Source organism: Thunnus thynnus, chromosome 20 (assembly GCF_963924715.1).
Source record: "Thunnus thynnus chromosome 20, fThuThy2.1, whole genome shotgun sequence".
NCBI classification, from domain to species: domain Eukaryota; kingdom Metazoa; phylum Chordata; class Actinopteri; order Scombriformes; family Scombridae; genus Thunnus; species Thunnus thynnus.
Window position 1 is genome coordinate 24,349,614 of NC_089536.1, and position 15,376 is coordinate 24,364,989.

The 15,376-nt window shown below is 39.7% G+C and overlaps 1 long non-coding RNA gene across 1 annotated transcript; it reads right to left on the reverse strand.

Annotated features, from left to right (window-relative positions):
* Nucleotides 1-1,298: 1,298 nt before the first annotated feature.
* Nucleotides 1,299-6,403, reverse strand: LOC137172236 (uncharacterized). Its single transcript, XR_010924916.1, has 2 exons — nucleotides 6,355-6,403; nucleotides 1,299-1,847 (listed from the first exon to the last, which is right to left on the reverse strand). It is a non-coding gene; the product is annotated as an uncharacterized lncRNA (long non-coding RNA).
* Nucleotides 6,404-15,376: the final 8,973 nt, after the last annotated feature.

Here is a 15,376-nt window from a genome sequence, read left to right on the forward strand (position 1 = left end):
GGACACACACTATGATTTAAAATAACGGGCTGCAATCCAGCTTTAAGAGGCTATTGTTTGATAGCTAAATCTCTGTAAGTATGTGTGTGTGAAATGAACACATTTTGTATGTGTGTGTAGGTGTATATTTAGAGGGGCTGTGTGTATAAAAAGAATCTGTCCAAGAAAATTACAAGGACTCTTTTGAAGCCTTGAGTGGTATTTTCAACCTCGATCACGACAGATGAATTGAATTCTTATCTTTTAATGTTATATGTGTATGGTGTCTATTTATGTATGTGTGAGTGCGTGTGTGTGTGAATGCGTGCATTTGCAAGCCTTGTATGTGGGGAATTTTAGATGAGCCTAATTAGAGATTTTCTCAAAGTTAAACTATTTAAAAACCACATTAGTGTTGTGTGAAGTAAATATGTTTTTGCAGAATTTTACTCAGATACTGCTGGTTAAGCAACGCAGTGTGTTTCCTATGCAGTGCTTCAGGCAACTGTGTTTTAAAGATGACTGGCGCCCTCTAGCAGCCAAGTTAACATGCACAGATGCTGTGTGGGCTCAACAAAATCAGGAGAATTACTCTAAATGTATTATTCATCAGTATTACTCACTGTCACTATACACATTTGAACACAGTAGCCCTATTTAGCAGGTTAGTTTTGGATTTGGGTTGTAACTGTAGCTGTAATAACCCTAGAGATACCCATTCTCTCTCTTCTGGCTGTGAGGAAGACACCATAATCATCCCCATTTCATTCCTATTTTCTTGTAATTTCCTGCTGCAGATGCCTTGCATATGGCAGAGAAATCACTTTGAGCCATGAAGGACTTCACTGAAGGAAATCGTGTAATCTGCAGCGTCTTCCAGTTAATCATTGGGCTTAATAACTCATGAAATCATTCATAGTGTGACTAGGTTGCAGTTTCAATAAGCCTGCTGCCTAAATGAATAGGTTTGGGGTCACTGATCTGAGCATCAGGAATGCTACTGGGAAAATTCTGTGTGTCATGCAGACATCAGACATCACAATTACAAATTGACCACACATAGCAGAGCCACAGAAGAGGTAAAATACAACCGAAGAAGGGGAGGATTTTCTATTTCCAATTACCTTTTAAGAATGCAGGCACATTGTGAATAGTTTAGATGAATATTTTGCATGTTGTGACACATTTTTCCATCATTACTCTTAATAATCTCAGCAGCTAGAGATGCTTGCAGTCACTTCAGCCGAGCAAATTGAAAATTCCCCTTGAATAATTTCAACTGTGTGTGTTTCACTTTTAACTCCTTCTTTCACTCTAAGTTGCCCCACATTTGATAGTTTTAATAAATTCATCAATCCATGTCTGGTGAACTATATCTTCTCCTCATTCTGCTGCTGTGGCATGAAGTAATGCTTAGTTTTCTTACATGGAACAACAAAAATGACCCAGTTTTGTTATTTACAACCAACACAAGTGAAGTCACTTGCAAGCAGATTACATAATGTTGAATTCATGTCATTGGGTAAATATTCATATGTGGTATATGGGACAATATGGCAACTCCTGTCTCTGACATCAGATGTGAATGTCTGTCTTGATCTTATTCTGTCCATCAGCTGACTCCTAGTCGATGACCCTTGACTTCTCCCCAGTGGCTGCTGTGACTGGTTTTGGTCTGGTGTTCGCAGACAGCTGATGTTCATTCAGTCTGTTGTCCAGGGCTCTCATTGTCTTTAGGGTGTACCAGCAGAGATCTTACAGTGTTGAATAGTTTGTGGTAAGTGCTGACTCATTGTGACTTGAAGACTCTCAATGTTCTGACAGTCCAACCACATCAGGGAGTCCCACTGGGATGCTTCTGGTGGTCCCTGGATGACATGTAGACAAATAATGTGACATCTCGTTAAAATTTGCAGGCGTTCATGTGAAACGGTTGTTCATTTCCCACAAGTGATTTTAACATTATTCTAAATTGAACTGGAGCAAACATTACTCACTCCTACTGACTTGACTCTACAGTGAAGCTATTTTATATTGTTCTTGTAATGCAGGTCAACTCACTGCAGCGTTTGCTGCCTTGGTTAACATAATAATTTGTGGACACTTGACTCTTACACATTATTGATGTGTTGAGTTTGCGATGCCGAGTGTGGGGCATTTTGAGCTCACTAAAATACAAACAATTGAAAATGCAAATATGCCACTCAGAGGGTTTTGTGGATTGCGTATTCCAGTGAACGTCTCATATTCATAAATTCAATATGAAATGACCTCCTCTCTATTATGACTTCTGATTTCACCTCTATTGAGTGAAATAGTCCAAAATATCATGATTGAAGGTATTGATTTAGTGTTTTCATGCTCAACCTTTTGAAAATTTTAAATACCTGCACTTGCATGCATTGAAGGTCATGTTTTATAGCACAGAAAAAGCACAATTATTACAACATAATAGTAGCGCAGTTCACATTTTCTGTTGCACTTAAAATGGACAGTTTTTAGAAAGGATCAAAATTGATGCAGCAGAACCAGAGATATCATCTTTTTATTGCATGCATTCTTCATCCTAGTCAAAACCTGGCCTACATTACCCACAATGCAACTGATTGCATCAATTTACTCAACTCTACAGATTTGGGTGTGTTATGCTAGTAGCGGCTAATGTAGGCTGGAGCTGCTAGCCTCCAGCAGAGATGAGCAGTGACTACAGAGGTCTGGTTACCTCACTTCTTTCTAACTTCACATCCCCAGACTTTTTTACTTTTCAAAGTCTTGTAGTCTTCCACCCCACTGACACTGACTCAAGTAACATCACTTGAGGCAATTTATCAGATTTTAAACAGATCCCTTTGGAGACACAAATTGCTTTTTCACATGTGCAGCAGTAGCTACTCCCCAACACCTGTAAACACACTTTTATGCAGAAAATCTGTGGAGTTCCCCTTTAAACTGAATTACTTTTAGGCTAACCAAATAAATAAATAAAAGATTCCATTTTTGAGTGGAAAGTCTAAGAGGCTAAACGACTGTACTCTGAGAAACTCCAACAGTCCTCAGCTAACGACTCTGCCTCTGTCTGTAGAGGCCTCAGACAGATTACCAACTACAAACTTCTTCCCCAAACACAACAACAACTCTCTCCATCCTGGAGAGTGACGTTAACAGGCTGTTCAATAGACATAACCCCCGCAAAGCAGCCAGACCGGACTCTGTCTCTCCCTCCACCCTGAAGCATTCTTCTGACCAGCTGTCTCTGGTGTTCACAGACATCTTTAACACCTCACTGGAGATGTGCTACATGCCAGCCTGCTTCAAATCCTCCACCATCATCCCCCTCCTCAAAACACAAGGGACCACAGGACTTAAAGACTACAGACCCGTCGCCCTGATTTCTGTTGTCATGAAGTTCTTTGAGCACCTTGTGCTGTCCCACCTCAAAGCCATCATAGACCCACTCCTGGACCCCTTGCAGTTCACCCACAGAGCCAACATATCTGTAAATGATGCAGTCAATATGACCCTCCACTACATCCTCCAGCACCTGGACTCTTCAGGAACCTATACAGTACTGTTTGTGGACTTCAGCTCCACCTTCAACACGATCATCCCAATTCTCCTGCAGGATAAGCTCTCCCAGCTACACGTGCCTGACTCTACCAGCAAATGGAACACAGACTTCTTGTCTGACAGGAGTCAGCATGTGAAGCTGGGGAAGAACATCTCAGACTCCCTGACCATCAACACCGGTTCCCCTTAAGGATGCGTCCTTTGTCCACTTCTCTTCTCCCTGTACACCAACAGCTGCACCTCCAGTCATCAGTGGGCTCATCTCTGGTGGGGATGAGACCGCCTACAGGTAGGGGGTTGACCATCTGGTGACTTGGTGTGGGCAAACCAACCTGGAGCTCAATGCTCTAAAGACAGTGGAGATGGTTGTGGATTTCAGAAGGAACGCAGCCACACCGCCTCTATCACCCTGTGTGACTCCCCAGTCAACACTGTGGCATCCTTCCACTTCCTGGGAACCATCATCAGCCAGGACCTCAGGTGGGAACTGAACATCAGCAGCCTCACCAAGAAGGCTGAGCAGAGGATGTACTTCCTGTGGCAGCTGAAGAAGTTCAACCTGCCAAAGTCAATGATGGTGCACTTCTATACCGTCATCATTGAGTCCATCCTCACCTCCTCCATCACCATCTGGTATACTGCTGCAACTGCCAAGAACAAGGGCAGACCTCAAACCTCACACCACAAGAACAGCTTCTTCCCATCTGCAGCCGGCCTCATCAACAAGGCCCGGGACCCCCACTGACACGGATTCTCTCCCACCCATAGATATTACATGTTATATTAACATAAAATCCCATAATCTTATATTTGCACATCTGTGATTTTTGATCTAACATGGTGCATTACATCAATGCAACTTGTAGTATTATTATTATTAATTGCACACTGCATGTACTGATTACACTATGTACATTTGCACATTCCTGGTCAATATTTTGTACATTTCATTTCATTCTCTTCAATTTAAAATTGAAACCTGTAGCAGCTCTTCTCACTTAGAATATATTTTACATATTTTTACTGTAAAATCCTTTCCTTCTTTTTTTATATTATTTAGGATTATTTAAGTTTGTGTATATTTTTGACTGTAATGTACCACAACACCAAGTCTAATTCCTTGTATGTGCAAACCTACCTGGTTCAGATTCTGAAAGAATTGTGGTACTAATTATACACAGTTATTTTAGTTCAGCTGGCCATTATGAGCAGAATTTCTAAAGGAAATCTGTAGAAAACATAATTGCAGCTGTACTTGAATAAATAAAATATGTAAAATAGAAATTATTAAAACATTTTATAAGAGAATTATAAAAGAGGGGGTTTGAACTCATGACCTCTAAGCTCTTGGCTACAGCCATGGCTATACACATACTTTTATGGGTTTTGAGATAACTGAGATTTCTATAACCACCCAGATACAACTGATGCAATTTTGTGCTACTGGAAGTAGGGAACACTTAATCCATAAACCGCACTGTGTACTGTTGTCACGGGGACTTTACTTTGATTGGAAATACTTCCAAAGAAAAGTGTTGTGATTTGGATCAAGTGGCCGCGAAATGTCATTTGAAATTACTACTACCAATTTAGTCTGATGCAAGTGTAATAGTACTACTAAATTCAGAAAACCTGTCATATTATCAGCTCAGTGTTCCCATCATCTGAAAGCTGAGGTGAACGGTATTTTCTTGTCCATGTCTGCCCCTTTCCCCACGAAAATGAGTCTTCGGAGACTCGAAGTGGGAAATTTACGCTGTGCATGTGAAAGCAGCACGACGATATGAGGCCCCTGGGAGCCCACTGGAGTGACGTGCAAGAATATGGGCGGGGCTTAAGCACAGGTGAACGCCGCACAGGTGTAAAGGTTGGGGAAATGTGCGTCCTGAAAAACAAGTTAAACCGTGCAGCGCCGCTATTCTGGCTTTTACCTCTCCACCGGTATGGCCCACAAGTGCATGGGGAAGTGCGCGCCGTTATTCTTCCTCGCCATAGTCTTTGATGTAGCTGGTCTGGTTGTACTTCTGGTCGGGATTTTCGGCAACCTGAACGTAAACGGCCGGTTCTACGGGGATTTTTTCATCTACACGGGCTCGATCATTATTTTCCTCAGTTTGGTGTGGTGGGTTCTGTGGTACACGGGTAACGTCCAGCTGAGCACGGAGAGCAGGAGGGGCTCCCTGGACATCACCTTTACGCACTGGGCCAGGAAGCTGTCCGAGAGGCTCTCCAAAAGCGGTAAAAAGTCCCTGGAAGTCGGGGAGGAGAAGAAGAAGAGCACAGGAAACGGGAAGGAGATGAACGGGACGGTGCGCGTTGTTGTGCCGTCTCGGATTACTTGGGAAGGCAGCGGCGGCGGAACAGTGTCGGGTCATGATAACAGAGGGTTTGATGGAGGGACTGAGTGCGCTGCTGCAGCTGACAAAACCGTGGAGTTGGGGGTGTTGAAGAACTCAGACGTGGCTCTGCAGGCAGCTGATGACAAAGCAGAGAGGCTTCTTTGACAGGAGACGGTGCGTATTTCAACCATCTATTCCACCCCCCAAAAAAAACAACCTCCCTCCTCCTGATCACCTAACCCGGGGTCACCTCAACATCCTCCCTGTCTAGAGTCCATTATAGTAACTTTCTCACTGCTGTTGAGACTTTGAAAACCAATTTCCCCTAACCTACTTAATCTCCTGACACCATAACCTGTTACATTTTCTAAAAGTTAAAGCAAGCCTCTGAAAAATGTATGATCCTCTGAAAGTCTAGGCCTGTGGAACCAACAAACAATCATAATTGAAAGTCATAAATATTCAGTACCTGCCCTGGCTTCACCCTTTCTGTCAGTCTGCTGCTGTTTTGCTTGTCATTAGCTGCTCACTGCCACAGCTGTAATGCTTTCATCATTACTGTTGCATGGCAGGCCTCCCTCTGCTCTCACCCCATTCATAATTATGAAATGTCTCACATTATTGTCAGTGATCAGATGACACCCGCAGTGAAGCCCGTCCAGAGGAATGGGCACCCTCATGCAAAGCTGATACCCCCAGGACCCTGCCTGTTCACTCAGCTCATGAATATCTTTAATAATTTTTTTTCTCTTTCCCCGGCTGCTGTGAAAAGATCTTCAGTGGCCCGTGGCAGCTTTTAATTAATGAGCCTGACCATTTCTACTCACCTTCACAGTTCTGCATTATTTTAGCCGTCAGTTTGCTTGTAACCGGGTGGCAAGCCAGACACCCTTTGGGCCAAAAGGCGCAATTGCATTTTAATGGAACTCAGCAGTGCTTATTGATCCGCTGGAATGGAGTGCGGTAGGTATAAGGAAGTAGGCCTCCTCCAAATGCAGGGATCATATATAAGTCTGCCCTATGCACAGGCCCTCCATCCACCAGTTCCAGGTAGTTAATTTTAATAGGCCACAGCCTTGTTCTCTTATTATCTGACCTGACTAATGATCAAGAGATATGGAACTGTGTGAAATGGTGTGGTCAAAAGAACAAACACCTCATACTGAACAATGAAGCTGCACTCTTAACTGTAACTTTACTGTGTTACATTGGAGACAAAGGGGCACTGAGAGCAGGGCGGTATCAGGACACTAATCTCCTCTGTGTTCCTGAGAATTTATTCTTGTTGTAGTTTACAAGAAATTAACATACCTCATCATTTTATACTAGCAGAAAATACATATATGACACATGCACTGTCTGATGTTAAACAGATGGTGGATGTAGAATGCCACTGGAAAAGCAACATGTTTTGCGGAACATTTAATACTTATTTTTTGTTATCCACAATTCTCCAAATTATTTAATGTCCCCCTCCACTCAAAAATGTGTATGTGAAGTACTGCTAGATAACTATTGTAAATTAGTTAGCCAGGCAGCGGTTTGCAGCTTACGTACGAACAAACAATACCTCTGGCTTTGACTGTTTATCTATATAGCCATCATGTGAATATTTAAAGGCCGCCTCCACTCAAAAGTGTTTTTCTTCTTGTTCCTTCCATTGGATGTTTGAGTTTCACTATGCAGAGTGATGTTTGTGCAGAGTTTGACACTAGAAGGCTGTTTTCACATTCATCTGTTAAATTTAAGTGTACCTACGAGTGTGATTTGTGACGTCACTAGAATTTTGCAGGCCAATCATGATACATCCCATGATTTTTCAGTAAAGCATTTGAAATTAAAAATACTACATATTGATAGATTCTGGATTTTCCCAAAATGGAGAAGTCATTTTAATGACTTTTATTAGGTAATTGGACTTTTCAAGTGGAAAAAACACATTAGACACAACTTTCTATTCAAAGCGGAGTATATATCTTAAAACAAGGCTGGAGGGGATCTTTTTTTTGCAACTGTAAGTTGCTCCACTGGATGGTGGGAGAATAGTGTACATTAAGAGCACACTTATCATCGAGCACATCAAACATTACTTTGTATGCATACTGACTTTAGAGTATACTTAATTTTGTCATTTTCCCACTATAAACACTCTACATACTCAAAACCTGCCTAGAATTGGTATGCAGTATATAGAATTAGGACACAGCTAACGTTTCAGAGCCTGTTTTTGGTTGGTCAGCACCGCAGTATTTATAAAATCTCAGCTACTTACTTACTGACAGCACATAATGTTAAGGGTTTTATCACTGGACAGTTCTCCAATGAATACAGGCCTCCACCTAAGGACAATATTGAAATTGTAGCGGCATTTGAGATGTTTATCACTTAGATTTGACAGTGGCTTGCATGGATTAATGTTGGAACAGTGAACAAAATGCTCAGGTGTTAAGCAAACACAAATTTCCTAACATGCATTAAATGGTGCCATTAACCATTGGGTAACATGGAGACAGATTAGCTTGACGGTTAAGTGATGATAGTCTTATTTGCACATGTATTCATGTTGTTGTGTAATGTCAATATAAGATTGTTAGCCGGTAATGATGGGTAGACTACTTACTGTAATGTTTCAGGGCAGTTCAAATGTGAAGGAGGAAAATGTTAAAGGAAATGATTCAACATTTCGAGAAATGTATTTATTTGCTTGATTTATGAGAGTGAAATAAGAAGATTGATACCACACTTGCATCTGTGCGTGAAGTATGGAGCTGGAGTCAATACATGGTTAGCCTAGCTTAGCATGAAAACTGAAAGCGGGGGAAAATACATTGTCATTTGTCAAGAAATAGACAGTTAATACCTCCCCCTAAAACTGGAAGACCTGGAAGACTAAGAATCTTTTGAAAGAGCTAGACTAGCCATTAGCATTACATAAAGACAAAATCTCAACAGCACTTGGCAATTATGATTTTTTTTATTCAGCCTTTTTTTTTTTTTTTTTAAATCTGTTAAAAGCTTTTAATGCACTGAATCAGGAAAATATTTTTCATGACACAGCATATGTTCACAAATTTACATTTCCAACAAAGAAAAAGATGTGGTGTGCCTAAAGGGTCCGTTCCTGGGCCACTTTGTATTTCTCATTTACATAAATGATTTCCCAAATGTGTCCCATACTGTTTATAACCAGAGCTGAAACAAGAGTTGAGCAATAGAAAATCAATCAGCAACTACTGAAAATTGATCTTTAGACTTTCTGTATTTCTAGATTCTCAATTGTGAGGATTTGCTGCATTTCTTTATCTCATGTGACAGTAAACTTAATAACTTTGGATTTCTGATTCTGATTTCAGCAACAAGCATTTTGAAGATGTTACCATGAGCTACCATTGGACATTTGTGATAGACAGATGTTTCTGACATCTTATAGCCTCAAGATGAATTGATTAATTGAGAAAATAATGGGTGGATTAATCAATTATGAAAAATAATTGTTGAAGCCCTACGGAAGACACAACATTGGTTCTTTTGCGTTCAGATTTTCACTCATTGTTTAAAGGAGCTTACTCTGGTTTATGTGCTAATGCAGAATTGTTTAAAACGCAGTTTTCACTAAGACAATGTCTTCATACACTTTAATGTTCTGAAGCATAGTAGCCTATGGTTCAGTACATTTTCTACAACCTGAAAATATCCTCCCACAAAAAGATTTTGTTATAGTTGCATAAATCTGCTTCTTTATTTCAGGGATCTCAACTTGTTTATGTTATTGATGTTTTCCAATGATTTACTTTTATAAACACCATACAATTCAGAGAGGAAAATCCAATATCTCATAATTTCATGTAGTCTTTATCCTCCAAGCACATTACAAGAGCAGATTTTTAATCAGATACAGGGAAATGAATGGAATTACATCTTCCTGTAAGTCCTACAGAGCATATTAAAAATACTTTAATCTCTGTTTTAATAATTGAGTTTTTCCTCTCCCTTATCAGTGATACCCATTGTTATTTGTGTGTCATTTGTTTTTAAACCTGTGCAAATAAGTTAAACCCTTTCTCTCTCTCCTTATTCTTTGCAGGTGAAGTCTGACTCTCTGGTTTGAAGGACGAGTGCTGCTTTCCAAAACTTCCAAAAGACTGAAAACCTTGAGCTAAAGTCACTTTTTTTGAAAGACAATTTCTTAATCAGGGAAAAGCCCTGCATCCACTGTGGGCAGAAGGGCTGTGCACAGAGGAAGAAAAAGTCTTACACGTGTACATAGCAAATTTCTATTTTTATGTGTTGATTTTGTGGCAGATGTAAATTATTTTTCTTGGAATAAAATTTACAGATATTTGGACGTGGTGGTTGTTTGACTGTATTTGAGGGTGTGCCTGCACATACATTATAACTGATACTGTTTGATGCTAGATAACAACCCCACCTACAATACTGTCCTTCCATCCCTTTCCAGGAGATTTAACAACCGTTCACATTTGAGCTCATGTGAAAACTCTAATGACTGTCATTTACACTCGGCCTCACTCGGCATTCGTTACAACAGCCAGGAGCACTAATGAACCAAGTGGTATCATTGACCTTACCTGGGACTCCCCACCAGTCAGTTAGAACTGAAGAAGCCTCTTGAATGAGAGGCGTAACATCTTCAAGGATTTACAACCAAGTACAGTTGCCCTCGATTTGACCCTTCTTAGATAACCATGAACTGGATGACTAAGAATCTTCACAGATAACAACACCGTAACGCCCGTAAAATGAGTTGCGCAAGGGACAGTTTTCCTTCTCTTCCTTGTCTGGGTTCTACCTTTGTTGTTATAGCTTTTATACACGACACAGGAAGTAGATTTTTTTCTCATCATCACTTTTTAATGTCCATTTTTGTAGAGTGTACATAGCACCCTCCCACTATTTTATACCAAGTCATGCAAAGAGGCCAAAATACAAGGCCAATATTTCTAGAAAATATTCCAAATCCACCTGTGGGCCTGAGATAAGGCCTGGATCTGTGGTTGCTGGAATGTAATATGTTAATGAAATGAAGCCGTGTCAAAACACATCCAACGTCAGAGGCAGGAAAATCTCGAGTCATCATTAAGGAAACATATTTCTCCTCTGTCAGATGGTGTCGTGAAAAAAATGTGAGATGTAGATATAGAAAGGAATGTGACCTGAGTGTTTAAACTCTTCCTTGTCATCATCTCAGACTCGCAGGCAGCACCGAGAGGAGCAGGAGCGTTTTCTTCTGAATTTATTTCAACTCTGAATTATTTCAATTATTTCGACTAACATTTTTCATATGTACAGATAAAGTAAAAAGGTGGTGAATAATTGCTTAAACCTTAAGCACAGTCAACCACTCCTATCATGGATTATACTGCCTATCTGGGACGCTGCCTGCTGTTTTTCTTCATCGCAATCTTCCTGGATGCAGCAGGCCTTATCCTCTTCTTCGTGGGCGTCTTCGCTCCTATCAACTTCTGGGATTTCTTAGTCCTCACGGGACCCCTCCTCATGTTCTTCAGCCTGGTGTTCTGGATCTTCTGGTATCTGGGAAACCTGGAGGTGCCAGTGGAGGAGTTCCTCCCCAAATGAGACTTGTGGCTTCTTCATTTGCAGAACAAAGAACTTTTCTGACGACTAGTACTGGAAAGTGAAACCAAAGCTGCAGCAACAGGTGCAGATCCTTAATTTGAAATCATTAAAGTTGAGAGATTTTGTTTTTGATCATGTTTTCCTTTAACAAAGCTCTGTACTTTTCCCTTAAAGGTGATCATTCTCAGCTTCTACTGGATCTCTCTGGTGAAGGATGATTGTACATTTGCTTTACCACCCAAAGAGACATGGTACTTGAATCTGATGGGCACCTGCACACTAAACACCTCAGACTGCTTTGTCATGATGATTCCATTCTGGGAATTTTGTGTGAAGATATATTAGAAGATATATTGTTATTTTGTTGCCAAGTCATGTGAATTCTGGACATTTTCCCTGATCTGTTTTGTCACATTTTTTTCCTTTCCTTTCTTTATATTGGTTTTCTTCTAAGGTCGTTGTTCCCGATCAACAGTTTCTGTGGTGATTTTCCTGTTGTGAAATCTGAGTATTGCTCGTTCAGGCCATTCAGCAGAAAACCAGTTAAACTGGGTCCATTAGCTACTGGGACAGGGAATGCTCTCATTTTACAAGAATGGGTTAGTGTGAAGATGAAGGGAAAAAATGTTTCCCATCCATGAAACATCATAACGACATAAAAATATGGCGGTATCCAACTTTTGGAGGTTGTTTGTACAGATTTAGTCATGATGCACGCGTATGTGTCTTGTGTATAATCTTAACATCAAGTATGTGGTGCAGCTGGTTTCTGTTACTGAAGCAGACACACCTTATTGACAGTGTGGCTGATATTTAAACTTTACACAATAATCCTCAGGCTGAACAATACCGACCACTAGAATAGATCTTCAACAGATGAGAAACAAGGATACAATGGCGACAACAAAAAAAACAAACCATTTTCTAGAAAAAGTTTGACTTTTGATTGCTTTGAATTTACTAATACATATGCTTGAGATGGTGTGCAATGTTTGTTTTAAGGAGATAATTGATTTCAAAATGTAGTTACAGTGTCACCACCCTCATAAATGTCTTTGCCCAGTACATATTTACTCTGCTCTTCAGTTTCTGTTTCAAAAGCTGCTGTGTTCTCAAGGAGTAGGCTCACAGATCCATTTAGCCTTGCACAAGACGAGTATTTGGAAATGTGTCAGCCGTACATTACTAATTCATAACTGCGTCCCCGCTGCTCAAACATCTCCACAAGAATTACTTGGTCGACATGTGATTCTGAGGTGTCACAATCCCTGTGCCTGGCTGTCTGTCTCCAGGGTTTCAGTTTCCACCTCACACCCAACTTGTCTTTCCATTACCTGTTGCCAGCCTGCTGTACAGTGCACGACCAACACGCACACACAAACACACCCACACCTGCCCTGGGTCAACTGAACATGACACTGTTCCACTCTGCGCTGCAGTGACAAAGGGGACAGGGATTAAGTTCTGTGAGACATGTCAGTGCAGTGTTTGGTTGTTGTGGTTCCTGCCAGCACTTCACACTACACACAACACAGGTCTGGTCTGATATTTGATGTGATGGTATTTCAGTCCAATGGTGGAAGAAATGCTGATATATTTTACTTAAGTAAAAGCAGTGGTACCACAGTAAGAATAATACTCCAATATTACAAGTCCTGCACAAAGTTGTAAAACTTAAAAACTTAAGTAAAATTACAGAAGTATTATCAGCAAAATTTACTTACTGTAAGCATCAAAAGTGCAATTATTCATAATGCAAAAAGGCTCCTTTCACAGTGTTAAATGTATCATATACTGTATATAATTGGAATTGTATTACTGATGCAGTAACATGTAATTTTGACTACTTTATACTCTGTTAGGTAGTTTAATCTGTAACAATGCATCATGTTACATTTGCTTATCATGTTTTGGATAAAACTCAGTTTGTCAGATAAATGTAGTGTAAAAAGTACAATATTTCCCTCTGACAGCAGTGGGGGGACATTGAGTACACTTACTCAAGAGCTGTACTTAAGTACAATTTTGAGGTACTTGTACTTTACTTGAGTATTTCCATTTTATGCTACTTTCTACTTCTACTCCACTACATTTCAGAAGGAAATATTGTACTTTTTACTGTACTGTTTCATATACATTAAAACTACTACCTTTTGATTAAAATGTTATTTTAAAAAGCATATAGGTTTATAAAATATAATGAATTGTTAAAAATTAAATCGGTAGTTCCCAGCCTGTTTGGCTTGTGACTCCTTACAAAAAGTCAGTGTGTAGTTTGAGTTTCAGATTTCTGTGAGTTGTTAGAGACATTTCCACTATGAAATTCTCAGATGGATTAAAAAAAAAAGATGTTCAAGGCCTAAACAGGTGAAATTATCCAATATTAAACATAAAAAGGTAAACATAAGAGGAAAGTAAAGGTTTGTGTAGCAAAATTCTGTTTTTTCCTCTCCCAGTAATCATCTCATGATCCTTCAGATTTATCTTGTGACTGTTTATGTTTGACCATGAGGTAGATAACCAGCTACAATAGACACACATCAATGCCTCCATATTAACAAACTAGTCATATAACAGCATATACAACTGACATTTTACTTTTAAGTTCATTTTGCTGAAAATACTTTTGTAGTTTTACTTAAGTACAACTGTGAACACAGGGCTTGTAATGGAGTATTTTTACATGAATGTATATACTTTTACTTAAGTAAAGGATCTGAATACATCTTTCACTACTGCCTTCTGAAATGTAGTGCAGTAGAAAAATAAAGTATATGGAAATACTTAGGTGAGGTGCAAGTACCTCAAAAAGGTGCTTAAGTATAGAACTTGAGTAATGTACTCAATTACTTTCCAACAATCATAAAATCTAAATCTTTTCTCAGCCACACTGAGCAGCTAAAACAGGTTCGAAGGGACGTTAGAAGGCCTGTTGTGGTGAGTAAACCCACATTACTATTCAGGATCAGTCTTCTTAGACAGGTTTTGTTCTTTGAAATATCAGGTATCAGTTCTGCCAGTTTTGTCACCTGGTTCCACCCTCATCACAGCCACATCCAGTCTGTAAACCTGATATGGAAGTCTATTTTCTCTCCACATTCAAAATTCATTACTGAATTGTTCAGTTGTGTTTCCTGTAAATTAGCTCCTCATTTAATGATCTCATTTATCCACAGTTTCCCTTCCACTGAAGAGGTGCGAGGTTCTCAGTGGCTTAATGAGCTGCTAACTGGCCTAAAAGAATTTCATTAGTCTGGTTTCAATGGAGAGTTGTTGCGTGCTGTGCTGTTTTAGAGAAATATGTGCCGGAGGTCCACATGGATCCAAGAAAACCTCAGACTTTACATAAGTGTAGACCAGTGACGATCATTAAAACCACAAGTTGTTGTTGTTTTTTTTACTTTGTATGATGATGCATGTTTACAATATAAATGATCTGACTCTCAAATTTAATGGAAGTTGTCCTATTCTTACATAGATCAAATATAAGTATATTCCCTCCAGGGCAAGAGGACTGACTGTCATGCAGTTTGCAATACACATTGTCTGTTTACATAAGCTTATATGATATGGGACCTGGAAATAATGCACCTGCTGTGTTTTGTTTTTTTAAGAGTTCATTGCTGATAGCAAAAAGGAAGCCTCAGACATCCCTGCATCACAATATAAAAACAGCAGGTGGCAGCATTGGTCTGATGTTTCACTGCTGCCAAGAGCAACTCATGTAACACTTATACTCTTGTTATTTCTCCTACTATTACTCCTCCTTACAATAATAATAATCATAATAATAATACATCAGAGAAAGAGAAAGTTAGAATCCCAAAGATGATGGATACTTACTGAAATGACAAACATGCTGCCAATGTAAAGTATCTACATGAACACTTTGC